Source organism: Silene latifolia, chromosome 10, assembly GCF_048544455.1.
Source record: "Silene latifolia isolate original U9 population chromosome 10, ASM4854445v1, whole genome shotgun sequence".
In the NCBI taxonomy this organism is placed as follows: domain Eukaryota; kingdom Viridiplantae; phylum Streptophyta; class Magnoliopsida; order Caryophyllales; family Caryophyllaceae; genus Silene; species Silene latifolia.
Genome location: NC_133535.1, coordinates 81,584,975 through 81,608,872, shown reverse-complemented (window position 1 = coordinate 81,608,872; position 23,898 = coordinate 81,584,975).

Genomic DNA, 23,898 nt, shown 5'->3' with positions numbered 1-23,898 from the left:
GTTATCATAAGTTGGATGGTGCTTAGTTATGTGGATGTTTATAAGTGTTGTGGTAGTAGTTATGGGCAAACTTCGGGACGAAGTTCATTTTAAGGGGGGAAGACTGTAATACCCCGTATTTTGATAATAATTTATATGAATAATTTATGTAATTCAAATAATTAATTAATGGCATTTCTAATAATAGTTGCAAATAAAATGTTAATTAAATAATAAAGTAAGTAAGCAAACTTCGGGACGAAGTTCATTTTAAGGGGGGAAGACTGTAATACCCCGTATTTTGATAATAATTTATATGAATAATTTATGTAATTCAAATAATTAATTAATGGCATTTCTAATAATAGTTGCAAATAAAATGTTAATTAAATAATAAAGTAAGTAAGCAAGTCGGGAATTGGGCTTAGCTAGTAATAAGGCCTTGGGACGTGTGAAATAGATTTGGGATGATTATATTTGGCCTACTATGAGTAGTAGTCGGGATTTGAAGTGCGATTTAATAATAAAATAATAAGTATAATAATAATAGTAATAAAGGTAACCATAATTATAATATTAATAATCCTAAATAATATTAGTGTTATAATAAAATTAGTAAATCAAATATATAGTAATTCTACTTATGGGAAGGCTAATATAATAATAATAATAATAATAATAATAATAATAATAATAATAATAATAATAATAATAATAATAATAATAATAATAATAATAATAATAATAATAATAATAATAATAATAATAATAATAATAATAATAATAATAATAATAATAATAATAATAATAATAATAATAATAATAATAATAATAATAATAATAATAATAATAATAATAATAATAATAATAATAATAATAATAATAATAATAATAATATAATTTGTAATGGTAACAATAATAATAGGTAATTCCTATAATAATTAGAATAAGGTAATAGTAATAGTTTCCTAATTGGCCTCATATACTCTCTAAGTTTAGACTATAAATACAAATGATTCTGAAAAGTAATTCATAAAATAGAAGAAGGAGTTTTGGAGACGAAAGAGGCAATTAAACGATAAAAGTTAAGACTGTCTTAAACTTAATTAAATTTTGTATAGCTTGTAACTGTGACCACCGTTCATCACCATTAGAGCGACCATAGGACCCGTGACTTTGACCTAGGACGACCTTCGACCACCGTGACTCTGACCTGACCCTTCGTTGACCATTGATGACCGTTTTAGGGTGATTTTTGTTGGAGTTAGTGTCCTCCACAATAGTGCGTTTACATTATAAATCTCATTAATGGAATATCATCAGATATTTAATTATTTGATCCTCGTCAGTTGATTGTAAATCGATAACGATTGGCTGACTAGAGTTTGACGTTATTGTCGTGAGACGGCGGTGATCAACTGACCCCTTTCGGTCACATCTAAAGGAACGAACCCCAATTGACAACTAATTAATTGTATGAGATACAATTTATTTAGTCCCTTGATTTATAGACTAAAAGGTTAGTCGATTATTTTAGAGATATTTCGAGTTGCGAACTCGAGGCACGGCAGTTATTATTTAATTATGCGATAATTGAATAATAAATTTTGGGAGACGGGTATTAGTTAATTAATTGTTAATTCACTAAAATTGTACTAATTGATTAATGTGATTAATATTAGTACGTAAATAATATGTGTAGTGGTACACGTATATTTACGGAGTGATTTGGACGAATTAATTATGGAAGTATTTAAACATGAAACGATGTTTAAAATAAAATTACACGTATTGGTGCGACAAATATAAGAACCAATATGGACCCGTAAATGGGCAAGTGGACTGTGTAAAATAGAGTAGTGGATGATTAGGAACATAATCATTTCACCTTACTTTATATACTTCCATAAGTTATCTTATTATAGATTTTACATGTGATGTAAGATTAAATAATATAAGACAATTTGTCCACTCCTACACTCTACCCTCCCACCGGTTTTCCCCCCTTATACACTCCAAAATGTTTGCTCATTTTTACACACAACAACACTTGAACATTTTGCATGCGTATCTTCTTCTCTCTAAAAATAAAAAAGCATCCTCTTACTAAGATTGTTAGTATACAAAATTAATATTTACTAAGAGAGTTAGTAATATTAAAATATTATCAAGGGTATAATTTTAACAAGTTTCTAGTTAAATACTTGTTAGATTTTTGGGTTGAGTTCTTGGGTGCAACTTGAAGGAGACTTTCTTTTTGAAGGTTTTTCAAGGAGGATCATCCATATCTTTTTAGCTCAAGAACAAACTAGTAAGGTGATCTAGTTTGTGCCCATTTTACCATAAAATCAATGTAAGGAAATTGTTTTTCCTTAAACTTTTATTTTTTATGCTTTTATATTTGCATGCATGTTACATAGATCACCTAAATGATAAATTATGAGATAATTTAATTTTTATTAGAGAGTCTAATAAGGATCTATGATCTTTCAAGTGGTATCAGAGCTTAGGCTTGTAATTTGCATGTTGATTTTAAGCATATTAATGAATTATGAGATAATTTATAAAAACTCAAAAATTGTGTTAGAAGAGGTTTTAGCACGAAGTTTTTGGGGCATGCATACCTACTGATCTTAAAAGGTTTGTGGTTAAGTTTGGTGATTTATGAAGTTATTTTGCTATTTTTAATGATTTTTGGTAGAAAACCGAGTCAAAATGCCATATTTTAGTTAAAATTTGACTAAAACTAGTTAAACGTCGATTCGGTCCATAGAATTTTTATGGTATTTCATACATGTTTTCTACTGATTGTATGCAAAAGGTTGAAGGTTGGTTCGAATTTTTGCATGTTTATTGATTTTATGAGATAAAAGTCGATAAAAGTGAAATTAATTAATCATACTTTCAAAATAATTGATTCTGCCCATGATAAATTTATGTACATTTAAAAATATTATTTAAATGTTAAAAGTGAATTTTAAAATATGTTTTCACCTTGTTTTGATGTTTATTGGTTTTAGTGGTTAAAAACCGATAAATATCGATCTTTTTCTTCATAAATTTTATCCTGATTTTTGGGGCACTTTTTCTGACATTTTGGCGTTCTTGGGAGTGTTCCAGAATACTCCAAATTTTTGTTTCGATTTTTTGTGTAATTTTTCAATTATTTTTGATTTTTACTTAATAATTATGATTTTACCGATTAAATTAGCAAAATATCACCAAATCAAACTAATTATTTATCATAAAATTAGTGAGGACTAATTTTGAGGTTCAAAAAAGTTTTGACAATTAGTTTGGACTTAAATGAGATTTAAGAGTTGATTATTGATTTTTACATGTTAAAAATCGATTAAATCCACAAAAAACCGAGATGGATACCAACGATTGATAGATAAGGCGATTTTGGCATGATTTTACAGAATTTTAAGCATATTTGTTTAAGTTAAATGAATGATTGTCATTTATTTAAAGTATTTATCTTGTTGTACCTAGTATGGCCTAGTTTATTTTTAATCGTTATTACCCGAAATGAATGGGAATATCGATTTGTTTGTAATTAAATACGATCTAGTATTGTCGGTTTGTAATTAATTAATATTTTTATTTAATTTATTAATTAATGTTTAATAGGAATAGCTATGTAATTCAATTGCAATAGTTATTCTTACCGGCGTGTCCAAAAGACGGATTACATCGAGACGAAGTCTATTTTTGGAAGGTGTTCCAAATCCCACAAGAAGGAGCCACTTATGGAATGAAGAGGCAAGAGACCAAGGAGTTGGTTTCCGAAATGTAATAGACTAGTTTTTATTAACTAGGTGGCCATACTAGGATTTATTCATGTTGGAGCTTGTGTCCTCCACAAATTAGTGTGATAACATTTGTAAATCTCTTACAGGTTCACAAGGGTATACTTCGTATATTTAATCAGTTGATTAACGATTACCTAATAACGGTTGGCTTGCTAGAAAGTTTGACGTTATTATCATACAGATGGCGGTGATCAACTGGTCCCTAAAGGTCACACCTATAGGATGTGTTTGAGAGATGTGGTTATAGAAATATAATCACATTGATGCCTTATATGACTAAACAGTTAGTCAATGTGTTGATGAGACAATTATTTAATGAAGATTAAATAATATTAGTTGAGACGAATTAACTGTGAATTCGTAAATTGAATATAATAAGTTATATTTAATTAAATGTATGTAATGTTAGCTTGGACGAATTAATATGTTAATTCGTAATTAAATGTAATCGGTTATATTTAATATCAACAAGATGAATGTGTCATAGTGGTAATAGTGAGAGTACTCAAACCAAGAGGTCCTGGGTTCGATCCTCACTAGATGACAATTTACACATTTTATACATTTTTGGAATAACCGAAAAAAAGAGAAATTAACTCTCTTAATTTCGGTATATGGGCCGGAAATTTGGAAGGAAAATATCTACCCTATTACACCTTATACTCGGTTTTATAAAGGTATGGTAGATCATTTTTTTTTCTAACCTAATTTTAACCTAGTTTTGCTCATCATTTCTCTCATCAGAAAATCACACAAAAACCCTAATATTTACAGAAAATTGGGGATCTCATTCTAGCAATTTTGAGGGGTATTTCTCGGAGCATCTTGGGTGCAACTGATAGGAGAATATCATTGTGATATTGTTCATAGGCCGAATTAGCTAGGACCGAAGGTTATTTTTAATTCTCTTTACCCTTTTGTTTATGTAATTTAATTTTATGACTAGCATTCATCATGATATATTCGTTATAGTCCTTAAATTCAAAGGGATGCATACAGATAAATCCCACAAGTGGTATCAGAGCCAAGGCCACGAATTTTAATTTTGATGATTTTCATAATATTGTTTGTAAACAATAATTAGGGTTTGCGAAAAAAAATATATAATCGGCTGGATTTTTTTTATCCGTGGAATTTTTTTTTTTTTCCGTCACGTTACTGTTCACGGATGAACAGTATTTTTATTATAAAAAAATCTATTTTTTTTCCTTTCGGTTTTTCCTGAAAAACCGATTAAAGTTTTTTGCGGCTGTTTTTGTTTATGCTGATTTGAAAAGCATCCGAGAAAAGAAATTTTTGTTTGTTACTGTTCACGTCACGTTACTGTTCACATAGGACAGTTTTAAAAAAAAAAAATTTGTTTGGTCTCGTTTCGATTTTTTACAGATAAAAACCTTGAACAATATGAGAAACGGGCTGTTTTTTTTTGTTCTTGCTGTTTTTGCCCAAAAAAAGGGCTTGTTTTTTTTTCTTGGTTTAGCCGAGACATATAAAAAAAAAAGGATTTTGTTTTTGTTTGTTTTGGCCAATATTAATTATACATTACCTTTACAATGTATGATTAATTGTTGTGAAACGGTTCACAATTTTGAGAGTGGGGATCCTCTATCCCATTTGGTGTCCCAATGTGTGTGCCCCTCCAATCACCTTCTAACACATCAACAAATTAATATAATTATTGCAATATTTTATTTTGCGAAAAGTGATATGTCAAAAGGTGAGTGGAGTGGCACACACAATGGGACACAAAAGTGGGACAGATGATCCTTACTGCAATTTTGAGATACCTAATTATTTTAAAGCAGTTTAAAATATTGATGGATTAAATTCATATTACAAGTTTAATATGAATTAAGAATGAAATTAATGTGATTAATTGAGGAATTGTCACTTAATTTGTTTTTAAATAGGTGGTTTGGATAAATTAATCAACATAATTAAGGAATTGTGTCATGTATGTTTAATTTATTTTTTAGTTGATGCATTTTAATTTTGTTGAATGAATTTATTTACGTATTTTTTGCAATCGGTTGTAATTTGTAATACTTAGTGTGGCCTTAGTCAAATTATGTTTTCGTAATGAAGGAAACATGATTTTTTATGTAGTTATGAGATCTCGAATCTCCTTTATTTTTCCTTTAGTTTTGGGTTTCGAAATTAGAATGTAATAAATAGGTTTATTATGTAAATTTATTTATTGTAATTTTCAAAGAAGACTAAAGATGGAGATTGGAGCTCACTCCCGCTATATGGATCAAGATGGAACATCAAGACAAGCTTCTCGGGTCCAAGGATGGATTCCAAACTTGTATTTAGTGTTCATTTTGATAGGATAGGCCACACTAGGACTTTTATTGTTTTTACGTTTTCATTCCTATTGCTTTTCATTCACATGCTAGTTAATGCATCATGTTCCGCCTAAAACCAAACCACCTACTACTAAAATGCATGAAAATTGACTCATATAGGTTGTATGTTAGTTTTCATGGACATACAGATGTCACAGACTTATTAAGCCATCACCTTAGTTTATTCATTCTCGCATGCTAGATATTAGTTCACTTAAAATGAATTAAAATAAAGTTGATGGGATCTTCCTCTAAAACGGAAATTGAGATTAGTCTTTATAAGGCAAACAACTATGAATCCCTTCTTCGTCGGTAGGCATAATATGACCCCTTCTACGTTGGGTAAGTAGTTGTGTTGACTTAGTTTACCTCAACATCATAGTCCGAAGAGTTTCTCGTGATTATGATGGACTAAAGATAGAATTTACAGAAATTTATCGACCAAGAATTCTAACGGTAGAATTAGCTAAAAGGTTAGCTTATCAATTTACAGAGAATTGAGTCTTGGAATCATTTATATAATTCTTGAGGGAGGTCAATTGTATAAATGTTTTTAGTCTTCGCGTTATGACATTAGATCATTAGACTTAAATTAAAATCGATGCACATGCTTATTATTTATATTCTTCTTCTCGCAGTGTAGAACACGTTTATTTTGATAATACTGTTACAACAAAATGTCTGGAAATAACGCAATCCAAATGCCTAGTGCCACACTTGGACGCGAGTCCTGGCTGAAAATATTCATGGACCAAATGAATCAGTTCACACGTCTGAAAAACGACGGGTCCAACTTTATGGATCGGGAGGCAAAGCACTACGGAATCTTTGCCATTGCTTACGGTAATCAGGTACTTAACCGAGCCAATACCGGTAAACCCAGGCCCCAATGCAGGAGTCAACGAGTCACTCGCCTATAGTGACTTTGCAATGGAAACCAATTTGCAGAGACGCTTCATTGCCCAAGGTGCAAACAAGATTTTCACCACGCTCACTAACGAGTTCTCAAAAGCACCGAGAATCGTTACATATGAGCATACCTATCGCTTCTTTGATGCGAAACTCCAGAAGGGCCAACCGGTTAGCCCACACATTCTTCACATGATTGAGAATGTCGAGAAGCTGGAGGCACTGAATTGTAAAATCAGTGAGAGCATTGTCATTGACCGAATGCTTCATTCTCTTCACGATGGTTTTGCCATTTTCAGGGCGAACTACTACATGAATGACTTGAAAAGGAGTTCTCATGAGCTACACTCCCTTCTCGTACAGATCGAGAAGGATATGAAATTGAGCGGGAGCATGAAGCAGGATGTTCTCACGATTTACAACAAGGGTAAAGGTAAGGGCAAGGCTCATGGCGATCTAGCTGTAGGTAAGCCAAAGTTTAAGAAGCCTGGAAATGGTAAGAGTGCGCCTGGTGAGACTAGTGGCTCACAGGGCAAGGCAAAGAGCAAGGGCGGTGACATAGAGTGCCACCATTGTCACAAGACTGGACATTGGAGGAGGAACTGTAGCGTCTACCGTGAGGACATCAAAGCAGGCCGTGTCGTTCCTGTTGGTATGTCATCTTATATTCATATGATTGAGATTAACCATGCAAGTTTCGGAACTTGGGTACTTGGTACTGGTTGTGGTTCTCATCTGTGTAATCATTTGCAGGGCCTAAAGAACATCATACCTCTCGAAAAAGGTGATGTGGACCTGCGAGTCGGAAATGGAGCACGAGTTACTGCTGTCTCGAAGGGAACATATGTAATCCAACTCCCTAGTGGTTTTGAGTTATTTTTAAATAACTGTTACTATGTACCCAGTTTGTCTAAGAACATTATTTCAGTTTCCGTACTTGCTAAAGACGGTTTTGCATTTTCAATAAAGGATAATAGCTGTATTTTCTCTTTCAATGAAATGATTTATGGCAAAGCAGTTTCCATGAATGGAATTTACGTCTTAGACCAAACCACGGAAGTATTACACGTGAATAATAAGAAAATAAAGGTTGGTGACAAATATCAAACCTATCTATGGCATTGTCGAATAGGACACATAAATGAGAAACGCGTGAAGAAACTCGTCGATAATGGGACTATTCCCGCATTCGATTTTTCTACATATGGTACGTGTGAATCATGTCTCATTGGCAAGATGACTCGAATTTCCTTCAAAGGTGTTGGAATGCACGCTAGTGACCTATTAGGACTCATACATACTGATTTTTGTGGACCTATGTCAATTACCGCTAGAGATGGCTATAGATATTTTATCACTTTCACGGACGATTTGAGTAGATACGGATATGTCTACTTAATGAAGCATAAAAGTGAGTCCTTTGAGAAATTCAAGGAATACCAGAACAGGGTACAGAACCAACTGGGTAGAAAGGTTAAAGCACTCCGTTCAGATCGGGGTGGCGAATATCTTTCAAATGAGTTTGATCAACCCCTTAAAGACTGAGGAATCGTTTTGCAGTTAACTCCACCTGGAACACCTCAATTGAATGGTGTGTCCGAACGGAGAAATCGAACCTTACTTGATATGGTTCTATCCATGATGAGTCACACGGTAGTGCCTGATTAATTATGGGGCTTTGCTCTTTTGTCAGCTGCTCTTATACTTAACCGAAGTCCGACTAAACCTGTCGACAAGACTCCTTATGAAATGTGGAAGGGAACGGTCCCTAACTTGTCCTTTATTCGGGTTTGGGGCTGCGAGGCTTATGTCAAGTGGAGACACGAGGATAAGCTCGGCCTGCAATCGGTCAAGACACACTTTATAGGTTATCCAAAAGTAACATTTGGTCATTACTTCTATTCGCCTACCGAACTTCGAGTTTTTGTTGCGGCTAGTGCGACGTTCTTAGAGAAAGAATTTCTCAAGAACAAGACGAGTAATAGAACCTTCGAGCTGTCGGACATTCCAGAACCAACAACCAAGGAACGGATGGAGGAAGTTGTTCCTCCAACTGATGACACGGTCAATATTCCTGAGGAACCTAGGAGGTCGGGTAGAGTCTCTCATCTTCCGGACAGATACATTGGTATGGTCGAGGAGAATGACGTTTTACTCTTAGAGATTAATGAAACCGCTACCTATAAAGGTGCTATGGACTGTTCCGACTCAAAGCTATGGCTCGAAGCCATGCAATCCAAGATGGACTCCATGTATGAGAATGACGAATGGGATCTAGTTGATTTACCTAATAAGGTAAAACCTCTACTGTGCAAGTGGCTTTACAAAATAAAGCGTTCTGTAGACGCGCAACCAGATACCTATAAGGCACGACTAGTGGCAAAAGGTTTCACTCAAGTGCACGGATTGCATTATGATGAGATTTTTGCACCTATAATCATCCTACATTCCATTCGGATAATCTTAGCGATTGCCGCTTTTCATGATTATGAAATTTGGCAAATGGATGTGAAAACCGCTTTCTTAAACGGTTATTTGGAGGAAGAGTTGTACATGGTGCAACCCGAAGGTTTTATAGATCTTGAACATCCTAAGAAAGTATGCAAGCTTAAGCGTTCCATTTATGGACTTAAGCAAGCTTCTCGGAGTTGGAATCATCGTTTCGACCAGGTGATAAAAGAGTATGGTTTCACTCAATCGGTCGAAGAACCATGCTTATATATCAAGTCGAGTGGGAGCAAGATTGTATTCTTGATATTGTATGTCGATGACATACTCCTGATTGGGAATGACATTCCTCTCCTATCTTCGGTTAAATAATGGTTGAAGAACCATTTCCAGATGAAAGATATGGGTGAGGCACAACGCATTTTGGGAATCCGTATCTGCCGAGATAGATCACAACCATTTCCAATGACGTCTGGGATGCAGTTGAGCAAGTCTCAGTCACCCACGACGCTTGAAGGGATTGAGCGCATGAGTCGTGTTCCTTATGCATCTGCAATAGGATCAATCATGTATGCCATGATATGTACACGTCCGGACGTGGCATATGCATTGAGTATGACGAGTCGGTACCAAAAGAATCCAGGTGAAACACACTGGATAACTGTTAAAAATATCCTCAAGTACCTACGGAGGACTAAGGATAGGGTATTGACTTATAGAGGCGATACTAAGCTATGCGCAATCGGTTACGCAGATGCTAGCTTCCAAACGGATCGAGATGATTCAAAATCTCAGTCCGGGTTCGTATTCACTCTTAATAGTGTTGCGGTCAGCTGGAAGGCTTCCAAACAGAGTGTTGTAGCAGATTCTACTACTGAATCCGAGTACTATGCCGCTTCGGAAGCAGCTAAGGAAGCGATATGGATGCGTCAATTCTTACAAGGACTTACGATAGTTCCTAGTTCGAATGAGCCGATCACCATCTATTGTGACAATAGAGGTGCCATCTTCCAGGCTAAGGAGCCAAAGTCTAGCAACAAATCTAGACATGTACATCGGAAAGCTCACCTGATCCATGATTACGTGGAGTAAGAAGAGATAGTTGTTGACAAGATTGCGACGGATGATAACATCGCGGACCCTCTCACTAAACCGTTGAATTTTGATAAGCATAAAGGGCACGTTATTTCCATGGGAATTAAACGTGTTCCTGAGTTGTAGTAGTCGATTATGGATTTGATACATTATGTTTTTCATATACTATTTATAACTTCATTGTTTTATAATAATATTTTGTTTTTCATGTGGATTGTACTGACAACTTTGAACGCCACAAAGTGAACTGAATTACATTATATTTTGTTTTGGTCCGTAATCGCCTACAAGAGCTGATAATTCTGGCTATTATATTGTGCAGTCGATTGATGGTGGGTTCAACGAACCATAAGTCAAACTGTTGACTGATCGATCACAAATGCGAGATTATAACGATACCTCGTAGGACAAATTTTTGTGATAACGTAATGGAGTCCTAAATGTTTAAAAACATTCGGTGCCAAGTCATGGATAGGACATCCATTGTGTTCCTAGAGTCGATTCTTTTCACTATCGACTGTCTCTTGAGATTAAGGCAGTTTTTGGGTGACTTTGGTTTCTTTCTCACGGTCTGCCGTAACTGGAGGCTAAGTAGATTTTTTCTGGGTCATTTAATTCTGTGCTTACATCTGCAGGATTCGAGTTTAGGAAAATATCCAACCCTTATCAGGTATAGTTATTTCTCAGGGCCACTCGAGGAGTTGTAACTGAAATGCATGGCCATGCTCGAATGTTGATTCATTTATCAGCTAAGTTACTCTCTAGTCAGGGAAACCACTCTTGATGATGATCGCTTGTAAAATACGACCTTTGTGAATACGGATTTGCAAATTGTTTTATATTGAGTGGGAGAAATTTTAGGATATGAGAATCGGTTATCGCACATACACTTGTGAGGACAAGTGGGAGTTTGTTGGAGCTTGTGTCCTCCACAAATTAGTGTGATAACATTTGTAAATCTCTTACAGGTTCACAAGGGTATACTTCGTATTTTAATCAGTTGATTAACGATTACCTAATAACGGTTGGCCTGCTAGAAACTTTGACATTATTATCATACAGATGGCGGTGATCAACTGGTCCCTAAAGGTCACACCTATAGGATGTGTTTGAGTGATGTGGTTATAGAAATATAATCACATTGATGCCTTATATGACTAAACAGTTAGTCAATGTGTTGATGAGACAATTATTTAATGAAGATTAAATAATATTAGTTGAGACGAATTAACTGTGAATTCGTAAATTGAATATAATAAGTTATATTTAACTAAATGTAATGTTAGCTTGGACGAATTAATATGTTAATTCGTAATTAAATGTAATCGGTTATATTTAATATCAACAAGATGAATGTGTCATAGTGGTAATAGTGAGGGTACCCAAACCAAGAGGTCATGGGTTCGATCCTCACTAGATGACAATTTATATTTAACACATTTTTACATTTTTGGAAACCGAAAATAAGGAATTAAACTCCTTATTGTTTTGGTAATTGGGCCGAAAGTAGAGGATGAAAAATCCACCCTAATCTACCCTCATACACGGTTTAAGAGGGTGAGATGGGTGAATTCATTCTAACCTAATTTTTGCCCTAACTCAACCTTGCCTCCTCTCATCGGAAAAAGCACAAAAAAACCTAAAATTAATCTGTTGATTTGGGGATCGATTCTAGCATAATCAAAGGGCATTTCTCATCTCGTCTTGGGTGCAACTGATAGGCAAATATCAACTTTGATATTGTTCTTAGGCCGTTTTTGCTAGGACCGAAGGTTATTTCTTAATCCTTTATGTTTTTGTTTATGCAATTTAATTTTATGACTAGTATTCATCACTTTATGATTCGTTATAATCCTTAAATTAAAGGGATGCATACAGATAAATCTCACAGTCCGAAATGGATTCCATGTACGAGAACCAAGTATGGGACTTAGTGGATTTACCTGAGGGAGTGCGACCCCTTCAGTGTAAATGGATATATAAAATTAAGCTCGGCGTGGATAAACATGTGGATGTTTACAAAGCTAGATTGGTGGCAAAAGGTTTCACCCAAATTCATGGTTTACACTATGACGAAACCTTCGCTTCAGTCGCTATGCTTAGGTTCATTAGGATAATCTTAGCGGTTGCTGCATTTCATGATTATGAGATTTAGCAAATGGATGTCAAAACCGCCTTCTTGAATGGGATTCTTGAAGAAGAGGTGTACATGATACAACCTGAAGGTTTTGTGGATACATCTAACCCTAAGAAGGTGTGTAAGCTCAAGAAGTCCATTTATGGTCTTAAGCAAGCATCTAGGAGTTGGAATCATCGCTTTTATCATGTTATTAAACAATACGGTTTCACTAGAAGTGTGGAAGAACCGTGTTTATACATGAAGTTTAGTGGGAGTAAGGTTGCATTCCTTGTCCTATATGTGGATGACATTTTGCTCATTGGGAATGATGTTCCATCACTCACTTCCGTTAAGGAGTGGCTAGGGAAACACTTCCAAATAAAGGACTCTGGAGAGGCACAACGAATCTTGGGTATCCAGATCTATAGGGATAGGCCCAAGAGGATACTAGCATTGAGTCAAGAAGCTTATATTGACAAAGTTCTTGACCGGTTCAATATGAAAGACTCCAAGAGAGGATTTCTACCTATAGGCCAAGGGATTACTTTGAGCATGTCACAGTCTCCCTCTACCCCTAAGGAGATTGAACACATGAAGACCGTCCCTTATGCTTCCGCTGTTGGGTCTATCATGTATACTATGATTTTAACTCGTCTCGACGTTGCGTATGCCTTGAGCATGACAAGTCGTTATTAAGCCAAGCCTGGTGAGAGTCATTGGATAGCCGTAAAGAACATCCTTAAGTACTTGAGAAGGACTAAGGATTCGTTCTTAGTGTTTGGAGGAGAAACTGAGTTACGTGTAAGAGGTTACACGGACGCAAGTTTCCAAACCGATCGGGATGACATGAAATCCCAATCCGAATATGTGTTTATGCTAAATGGAGGAGCTGTTTGCTGGAAGAGCTTCAAGTAAAGCGTCACCGCGGATTCTACAACAGAGGCTGAGTACCTTGCAGCGTCTGAGGCTGCGAAGGAAGCTGTTTGGATTAGGCAATTCATGGAGGGGCTAGGAGTAGTCCATTCCGCCAAAGATCCTATCACTCTATATTGTGATAACAGTGGAGCTATTTTTCAAACCAAAGAGCCGAAGTCTAGTAACAAATCTAGACACATTGAAAGGAAATACCATGTAATTAGAGATTATGTGGAAAGGAAGGAAATTGACATTTGTAAGGTTGGGACAGATGATAATATTGTTGATCCATTAACCAAGCCTTTATCAAAGGCTAAGCATGATGGTCATGTTGTCGCAATGGGATTGAGACGAGTACCAGATTTTCTTTAGATTATGGATATGTAATAATTGGATAGTGTATCTCTTATTATATATATGATAATCATATTCATTGTTTTTGCAATCATTCTTTTATCAATCTTTTATTTAGTGTGACTAAATTTTAATACCTTGTTTATCTGAATAAGTTGTGGAGACAATGTTGAACACTATACAAGTGAATAAGATGAACATTGTATTTTGTCCCTAATCACTTAATGAGGTGACGTCTCGGAGTGACTAGATTGTAAGTCGATTGATGGTTGTTCAACACCATAAGGTCATATGTGATGACTGGTCGATTACATAGGCAGAGTGTGTGACACTTTGCCGGACAGTGACCATTTAGAGAGTCCGTACGTTCTATTATAGACGCCTGGTCGTGGCAGGGATCTCTAAGATGTTATAATGAGTCGATTCTTTTGACTGGAGACTATTATCTGAGCAAGTGCAGTTTCCGAGTGACTTTGGTTTTTGTCCTAGGTCGTGCCGTGGAGGAGGCCAAAAGGGCATTTACTAGATCATGGTGATCTGTATTGTGCAATAGGATAGATAGGGCATACAAGAATTGTCCACCCACGTTGGGTAACTATATCTCAAGGCCACTCGAGGAGTTAATGACTACAAATGCGTGGCCACGCTCGGAAGTAATCTGTGAGAGATTTTTCCGGTCAGGTAGTCACACTCCCGATCGAGGAAACCACTCGCGATATGTTCGTGTGCAAGTGCGACCTGAAAGACACCTTGCATTGAGTGGGAGATTAAAACGGACAAGAGAATTGGTAGCGCACACCTTGTGTCGGACAAGTGGGAGATTGTTGGAGTTAGTATCCTCCACAATAGTGCGTTTACATTATAAATCTCACTAATGGAATATCATCAGATATTTAATTATTTGATCCTCGTCAGTTGATTAACGTAAATCGATAACGGTTGGCTGACTAGAGTTTGACGTTATTGTCGTGAGACGGCGGTGATCAACTGACCCCTTTCGGTCATACCTAAAGGAACGAACCCCAATTGACAACTAATTAATTGTATGAGATACAATTTATTTAGTCCCTTGATTTATAGACTAAAAGGTTAGTCGATTATTGTAGAGAGATTTCGAGTTGCGAACTCGAGGCACGGCAGTTATTATTTAATTATGCGATAGTTGAATAATAAATTTTGGGAGACGGGTTTTAGTTAATTAATTGTTAATTAACTAAAATTGTACTAATTGATTAATGTGATTAATATTAGTACGTAAATAATATGTGTAGTGGTACACGTATATTTACGGAGTGATTTGGACAAATTAATTATGGAAGTATTTAAACATGAAACAATGTTTAAAATAAAATTACACGTATTTGTGCGACAAATAAAAGAACCAATATGGACCCGTAAATGGGCAAGTGGACCGTGTAAAATAGAGTAGTGGATGATTAGGAACATAATCATTTCACCTTACTTTATATACTTCCATAAGTTATCTTATTATAGATTTTGCATGTGATGTAAGATTAAATAATGTAAGACAATTTGTCCACTCCTACACTCTACCCTCCCACCGGTTTTCCCCCCTTATACACTCCAAAATGTTTTCTCATTTTTACACACAACAACACTTGAACATTTTGCATGTGTATCTTCTTCTCTCTAAAAATAATAAAGCATCCCCTTACTAAGATTGTTAGTATACAAAATTAATATTTACTAAGAGAGTTAGTAATATTAAAATATTATCAAGGGTATAATTTTAACAAGTTTCTAGTAAATACTTGTTAGATTTTTAGGTTGAGTTCTTGTGTGCAACTTGAAGGAGACTTTCTTTTTGAAGGTTTTTCAAGGAGGATCATCCATATCTTTTTAGCTCAAGAACAAACTAGTAAGGTGATCTAGTTTGTGCCCATTTTACCATAAAATCAATGTAAGGAAATTGTTTTTTCCTTAAACTTTCATTTTTTATGCTTTTATATTTGCATGCATGTTACATAGATCACCTAAATGATAAATTATGAGATAATTTAATTTTCATTAGAGAGTCTAATATGGATCTATGATCTTTTAATTTTTGGGGCGGTTTTAGGTGGTGGGTTTGGGGATCATGGGACTCGATGTGACACCCCCATACTCCAAGTGCCTTCCCAAGACCACTCAGGTATAAAGATGTCACCATCTCGGTTTTCCGAGGCAATGATATTCATAAGACAATTACAAAACAACATTTAAATAGTATAAGTTTAGTGAATAAATACAACCCAAAACCAAATACCCAAAATACGGGTTACAAGTTCCCAAAACAACTGTCTAATCGACTAAATGAATTGTCTGACAAACTACTCAAGCTACAGCGGAAGACTCTATCATCTGAAGGTGACACATCCCAACTATCCCATGTATCTCGACTCATACCTGCTCAACAACTGCTCACCATCCCCGAATGGATCACAGCAGTTTTTAAAACAATAAATGGGGTTAGTACTAATCACACAATTTATATAACTCTACAATACAACAAACAACACAGCTCAATCATCACAGATATACTCCGAACTCCATCATCAACTCCACAATACTGACTACACACTAAAGTGTGTAGCCCTGCCAGAGTACCCATCGCAACAGGTTACTCCTCGCCGCCAGTGGGAGACCGCAGCCGTTCCCACCTAAGCCCCGCTCATCTCCGTCGAGCGATAAACCCAAATCCATTAATGTGCACATCCCTTCTGTGGCAGGTTCCACAAAAGGCGAATAATGGGCGTGAAGCCACTCCCGCAAGTGACTCCACTCAGCCAGGGACGCACCCCGAAGAACACAGACAGATACAATCAACCACAACTACTATCAACAATCAAAACCAACAACCGTCACAATACTCGTATGATAATATTCAATAATCACAAAGCACAACCAACACATCATGTGACTAATACTGAGTAGGGAAACCCTACCTGGAATGCACTACAGTCAGACGGTCTCAACATCGGTTGTCAAAAGGCCTCCTCTACGAATCCTCCTCCTAACATACGATCATACAATTACTAACAATCATAAAAGACAACAAAACCCCCAAACCCCTAAATTATGGTTTAAACAACCTTAACGAAATACCATAAAAACATTATGTAGATCTTACCCTGGACGCAAGGAACACAAGAGTGTAAAGAACGATGAATTCCGACCTCCTAAGCTCCGGGATTTGTCAATAATGCGAAGGATGCGAAGTACGTAGGTTGCAATCTCTTTTCAAAGTGATTAGGTTTGTAAAAGCGTTTTATGAAAGTGACGAAAAGGTTTAAATACTAAATCGCATTATTAACAAAACCCTACAAAACACTACCCATAAACCGGGCTACTCGATCGAGTAATAGACTTACTCGATCGAGTGCCGCCTACTCGATCGAGTACCAAGGCTACTCGATCGAGTACCCTACAGGTCAGAAACTGTTTTAAACTGCAAAACACCCTTACTCGACAGAGTAAGGCCCACTCGATAGAGTACCCAGAGACTCATAAAACCGTAGTATTACAGTCTTCCTTCCTTAAAAAGAACTTCGTCCCCGAAGTTCAAACCACAACAAAACAAAGACATACTACTACACTCTCGACACAACAACCAAAACAAAACTCAACACAAAAGCATGCTACTAACCAAACTCAACCCGACTCAACCACAACAAAACATACCGACACAGCACAAAAAGGGTGTAAAAACTCTTAAAAACTCTTTGCGATCATCTCCTACCCCCCTAAAAGAAACAAGGTTACGTCCCCGTAACCATACATACCTGATCAAAAAGGAAAGGGTAACGCTCTCTCATGGCCTCCTCTGCCTCCCATGTAGCTTCCTCAACCTCGTGGTTAGACCAAAGGATCTTAAGCAAAACTGTCTCACCACTCCTAGTCTTCCTAACCTTCCGGTCAAGGATCTGCTTAGGCACCTCAAGATAAGACAAGGACTCATCTAGCTCTATGCTCTCTGCCTCTAACACATGTGACGGATCGCTCACATACTTGCGCAACTGAGATACATGAAACACATTATGCACTCTCTCTCCAACGCAGCTGGTAAAGCCAAACGATGAGCAACCTCTCCAACCCGGTCTAAGATCTCATAAGGCCCGATGAACTTCTGACTTAACTTGCTTTTCTTCCCAAATCTCATAACCCCACGCATAAGAGACACTTTCAGAAGAACCTTGTCCCCAACCTGAAACTCTATATCCCGGCGATGTAGATCTGCATAACTCTTTTGCCTATCCTGAGCCGCTCTCATCCTTTCCCTGATCATCTTAATCTGCTCAACAATCTCATGTACCATCTCTGGTCCTAGAACCACTGCCTCAGCACTGTCGTCCCAACAAATCGGACTCCTACATCTCCTCTCATATAAGGCCTCAAACGGTGCCATGCCAATACTGGTGTGATAGCTTTTGTTGTAAGAAAACTCAATCAAATCTAATCTCTGTTCCCAGCTACCACCAAAGTCCATCACACAAGCTCGTAACATATCCTCAAGAGTCTTGATTGTTCTCTCTGTCTGACCGTCTGTTGCAGGATGAAATGTTGTACTCATCTTCAATGTCGTTCCCAAAGATTCCTGCAACTCTTTCCAAAACTTTGAGATAAACCTCGCATCTCTGTCAGATACTATGTCCTTAGGGATCCCATGTAACTTTAGTCCATGTATCTTTCATTGGCACAAAATGAGCTGACTTGGTCAGTCGATACACTATTACCCATATCATGTTGTTACCCTGTTGACTTTTCGGCAAACCCACGATAAAATCTATAGAAATGGATTCCCACTTCCACTCAGGTACCTCTAAATAATGAATCTTACCTTGTGGCCGTCGCTGTTCCCCTTTAACTCTCTGGCATGTCAAACAACGGGCCACAAACTCAGCTATCTCTTTCTTCATCCCAGGCCACCAAAACGTGTTCTTTAAATCCTTCTATAGCTTGTCACCATCTGGATGTACTGAATATGGTGTACAATGTGCCTCTGTCATGATTATCTTTTTCAGCTCCTCATCATTAGGGACACACCACCTCCCATCAAACCTCAAACTACCATCTGAATGAATAGAGAATCTGGACATTGTCCCTTTCTCTACTCCAGCTCTCCACTCTACCATCTTAGGATCCAACACCTGTTTACCTCGAATATCATCATAAATATCAGGATGTACTGTCAAATCTCCCATGGCATCCCCTCTCTGCATCATATGTATCCTAAACTTCCCCACCTCATCTCTCAACCTCATCAAAGATAAAGCTGTACACAAAGAATGTACACTCTTCCTGTTCAACGCATCTGCAACAACATTGGCTTTCCCTTCATGGTAGATAATATCAATGTCATAATCGCCAATCAGCTCCATCCACCTCCTCTGTCTCATATTCAACTCCTTTTGAGTGAAGATGTACTTGAGACTCTTGTGATCAGAAAATACCTTAAAGGTCGCCGCATAAAAGTAATGTCTCCAAATCTTGAGAGCAAACACTACTGCACCCAACTGTAGATCGTGTGTAAGATAATTCTCCTCATAAGGCATAAATTGCCTAGAAGCATAGGCAATCACTTAACCGTTCTGCATCAACACACATCCCAACCCATTCTTTGAGGCATCTGTATAAACCTCAAAGTTCTCACTCCCTTCAGGTAATGCTAAGACATGAGTTGTGGTCAAACGCTCTTTTAATGTTTGGAACGCCGTTTCACAACTCTCATCCCAAGGAAACCTGTTCTCTTTCCTCATCAAAGCTGTCATAGGTCTAGCAATCTTGGAGAAATCCTTCACGAATCGTCTGTAATATCCAGCTAAACCCAAGAAACTCCTGATCTCAACCACATTCTTTGGTGCTTCCCACTTGGTCACTGCCTCAATCTTTGCCGGATCCACAACTACCCCATCCTTAGTGATCACATGCCCCAGAAAAGCAACTCTCTCTAACCAGAACTCACACTTGGACAACTTAGCATATAACTCATGCTCCCTCAAGGTCTGCAACATAATCCTCAGATGCTCCTCATGCTCCTCCTTAGTCTTGGAATAGACTAAGATATCATCAATGAACACCACCACAAACTTGTCCAAAAACTGACTGAAGATTCTGTTCATCAAATCCATAAACACAGCCGGTGCATTACATAACCTAAAAGGCATCACCACATACTCATAATGGCCATACCTCGACGTGAAAGCTGTCTTTGGTATGTCCACCTCTCTAATCTTCACCTGATGGTACCCCAACCTCAAATCAATCTTGGAAAAGACTGATGCACCACTCAACTGATCCAACAGGTCATTTATCCTTGGCAAAGGATACTTGTTCTTCACCGTCACTCGGTTCAGCTCCCTGTAATCTATACACAAACTCAAGCTCCCATCTTTCTTCTTCACAAAAAGAACTGGTGCTCCCCACGGTGATACACTAGGTCTAATGTATCCCTTCTCTATTAGATCATCTAACTGCTTCCTGAGCTCCTCCAACTCTTTAGGACCCATCCGGTACGGTGCCTTAGAGATTGGCCCCGTCCCCGGTTTCAACTCAACCGTGAAGTCTATCTCCCTCTTCGGTGGCAACCCCGGAATCTCCTCTGGAAAAACATCTGCAAACTCATCCACCACTGGTATCTGATCAACTGTCGGACTCTCTATCCGGTCATCTCTCACATGGCACAAGATCAAAGAACATCCCTTCCTCAGATAGGACTTTGTGGTCACAAAGTGCAATCAACTTAACTTTGGGTTTGACCACAAACCCACGATAAGACACACTAACGCCCTTAGGACCTCTCAAAGACACTTTCTTTTGATGACAGTCTATCTTAGCTTTGTACTTTCCCAACCAATCCATCCCGACTATCATCTCAAAACCGTCTAAAGAAAACTCTAGCGAGTCCACTGGTAGATCAACTTGCCCAACTATCATAGATACATCCCTATATAACCTCCCACATGATACAGACTCACCCGAAGGTATAAAAACTTTCTCACTTACAGACTCATATACCCTCAGGCCCAACCGTTTAACATGACTCGAAGATACAAATGACTGAAACGTCCCCGAATCAAACAAAACAAAGGTATGAATACCGTTAACAAGAAAAGTACCAGTGATAACATGTGCGTCGTCCTCAGCTGCTTTCTTGTCCATCATATACAGCTTTCCACTGGTCTTCTGTCCACCTCCCTGGACAGTATTGGCTGAAGTGGTTGGCTTAGCACCCGACCCCTGATTGTTGTTGTTGTTCGTAGCTGGTTTCTGATAAGAATTACCGCCATTGCGGTTACCTCCACCCTGGTTGCTCTGACCTCCCCGGTTAGACCATAACCCAGCCGGTCTGTTACTCGCATAACTCTGTGCCGGCCCCTGAGAATAGCTCCCCTGAGCCGATCTCTGAAAAGCTCCCGGTACACTCGTGCACTCATGTCTCTTGTGGCCTACACCGCCACAACCAAAGCAGGTCATCCCCCAACTACCACTACCGCTCCCTCGGCCACGCCCAAAGGAAGCCCTAGCATTAAACCCCGAGCCAGAAGAAAACGCTCTAGCCTAATTGTGGTTGCCTTTCTTGTAGTTATATTGGCCACCACCCTCACTCTCAGATTTCTTTTTCTCACCTCCCCTCTCCCGGGCCATCTCCACCAACCAGTCAGCTCTCCCAGCCCTCTCATAAGCTCCCTTAACATCAGTAAGGACTCCCACGGGTAACTTTTCCATGATCCTGGGGGTCAACCCCCTCTCAAATCTCAGCGCTAGGTTCTCCTCACTCAAACCCATGTCCTCAGCATATCTAGACTTCTTATTAAACTGCTTGTAGTACTCAGCAACCGACATCTCAGATGTCATCCTAAACCCATCAAACTCCTCCCTCATCTTACTCCTCACATGCTCAGGTAGAAACTCTCTCCTCATAGCCCTCCGGAACTCTTTCCAAGGTATAGCAGGCAGACCCTGCTTCGTATACATCTCCCTAGCACTCACCTTCACCTTATCCCACAACTCACCAACTGCTTCCCTCAAGTAGAATGCAGCTTGTTCTACTTTCATCTCATCAGGACAATGTACCCGATCCAGAATGTTCTCCATCTCACGATACCAATTGTCAAGAAGAATTGGCTCCCTGGTTCCCTTGTACTCTTTTGGGTTAAACCTCACTATATAAAGACTGATCTTAGAGTGATCAACCTCCTTATCCTTCCCCACTCTCTTTAGGGCCTCTGTAAGAGCATCTTGATGCTCCAACATCTTAACTATATCGTCGATGTTCATGCTCTCAGCTCTCGCATACAAAGCAGTTTTCTTTGGCGGCATCTTGAAACTATATAACAAAAGATAGATATAAACATACATACCATAACCCAAAACACGAAAACAACCTGCCCATAACCCACTCGATCGAGTGCCTAAACCTACTCGATCAAGTAGAGGCTACTCGATCGAGTGCCCCACGTACTCGGTCGAGTGCCCCGACTCCAGACCCAAACCAGACCTTCTGATCTCTGACATACTCGATCGAGCAGCCTAGCCACTCGATCGAGTGACCCCCTACTCGATCGAGTGCCCTATGTACTCGATCGAGTACCCAAAAACACGCTTCTGGTCATAAAAACGTCAAAATAACCACTCGATAGAGTCAGACCCACTCGATCGAGTACCTCACCCATTCGATCGAGTACCCCCTACTCGATCGAGTACCCCCTACTCGATCGAGTCATGCAGACTCGTGAATACTACCCGCATGTTATCTCACATAACCCAACATACTATGCAACTTCATAATCTCAACATTATAACATACTACGCATGCAATTATACACAACTCCTCATACAATCAACAAAAGAATCTACTTCATGTTATTAAATGCCACACAATAAACAACCATCATGCTTCTTTATGCAACCAACATATAAACACACCCCACCAACTTCCAACTCTTCAATCACCATTTCAATCCTCCACTCCCAACATCCAACAACTTAAAACATATATCATTACTTTTATATATAAACTGACAAACACCACATACGACCTTGACATATACCCCCCATGTGACCGGTTCAAAATTGTAGGGCGAGTTCGCGACTTTAGGACGTCTCCCAAGCCTTTGCATTAGCTCCTACAACCTTTACCCCGGGTTCATTTTAATTGACTCCCTATGTTCAATATATTCATCAGTTACAGGTTTCAGGATCGTCTCTCTGATACCACTTTGTGACACCCCCATACTCCAAGTGCCTTGCCAAGACCACTCAGGTATAAAGATGTCACCATCTCGATTTCACGAGGCAATGATATTCATAAGACAATAACGAAACAACATTTAAATAGTATAAGTTTAGTGAATAAATACAACCCAAAACCAAATACCCAAAATACGGGTTACAAGTTCCCAAAACAACTGTCTAATCGACTAAATGAAATGTCTGACAAACTACTCAAGCTACAGCGGAAGACTCTATCATCTGAAGGTGACACATCCCAGCTATCCCACGTATCTCGACTCATACCTGTTCAACAACTGCTCACCATCCCCGAATGGATCACCACAGTTTTTAAAACAATAAACGGGGTCCACACAATTTATATAACTCAACAATACAACAAACAACACAGCGCAATCGTCACTGATATACTCCGAACTCCATCATCAACTCCACAATACTGACTACACAATAAAGTGTGTAGCCCTGCCAGAGTACCCATCGCAACAGGTTAATCATCGCTGCCAGTGGGGGACCGCAGCCGTTCCCACCTAAGCCCCGCTCATCTCCGTCGAGCGATAAACCCAAATCCATTAATGTGCACATCCCTTCTATGGCGGGTTCCACAGAAGGCGAATAATGGGCGTGAAGCCACTCCCGCAAGTGACTCCACTCAGCCAGGGACGCACCCCGAAGAACACAGACA